The sequence below is a fragment of the Penaeus monodon genome, chromosome 23 (genome assembly GCF_015228065.2).
Source record: "Penaeus monodon isolate SGIC_2016 chromosome 23, NSTDA_Pmon_1, whole genome shotgun sequence".
NCBI classification, from domain to species: domain Eukaryota; kingdom Metazoa; phylum Arthropoda; class Malacostraca; order Decapoda; family Penaeidae; genus Penaeus; species Penaeus monodon.
In genome coordinates this window covers 41,119,968-41,120,224 of record NC_051408.1, presented here as the reverse complement: position 1 = coordinate 41,120,224, position 257 = coordinate 41,119,968, and the positions used below count along the sequence as shown (strand labels likewise).

Genomic DNA, 257 nt, shown 5'->3' with positions numbered 1-257 from the left:
TATAAAAAAAAAATATATTGTTTTTGAATCTCCTTTTTGGACAAATTTTTATATAGTGAGTGGGCTTTTTATGTCAGTGTAATAGATTACAAGGTGTTTGTTTGTCAGATATAGATATACTGCAAATGTGGGTTTATTGCACTTTCTTTATTGAGTTTATTTTCTTGCCTTTTATAATTTTCCTTTATCAGAAATTTGAAATAATTAAAGTTTTCCCTTTTGCACTAAGCTTTACTTTATGTAGCCTCAAATATTTC

At 26.1% G+C, this 257-nt stretch overlaps 1 protein-coding gene across 2 annotated transcripts in view; it reads left to right on the top strand.

Moving 5' to 3' along the window:
- Positions 1 to 257, top strand: part of LOC119588074 (protein Mpv17-like) — a 4,795-nt gene that overhangs the window by 392 nt on the left and 4,146 nt on the right. The window lies entirely within an intron of this gene.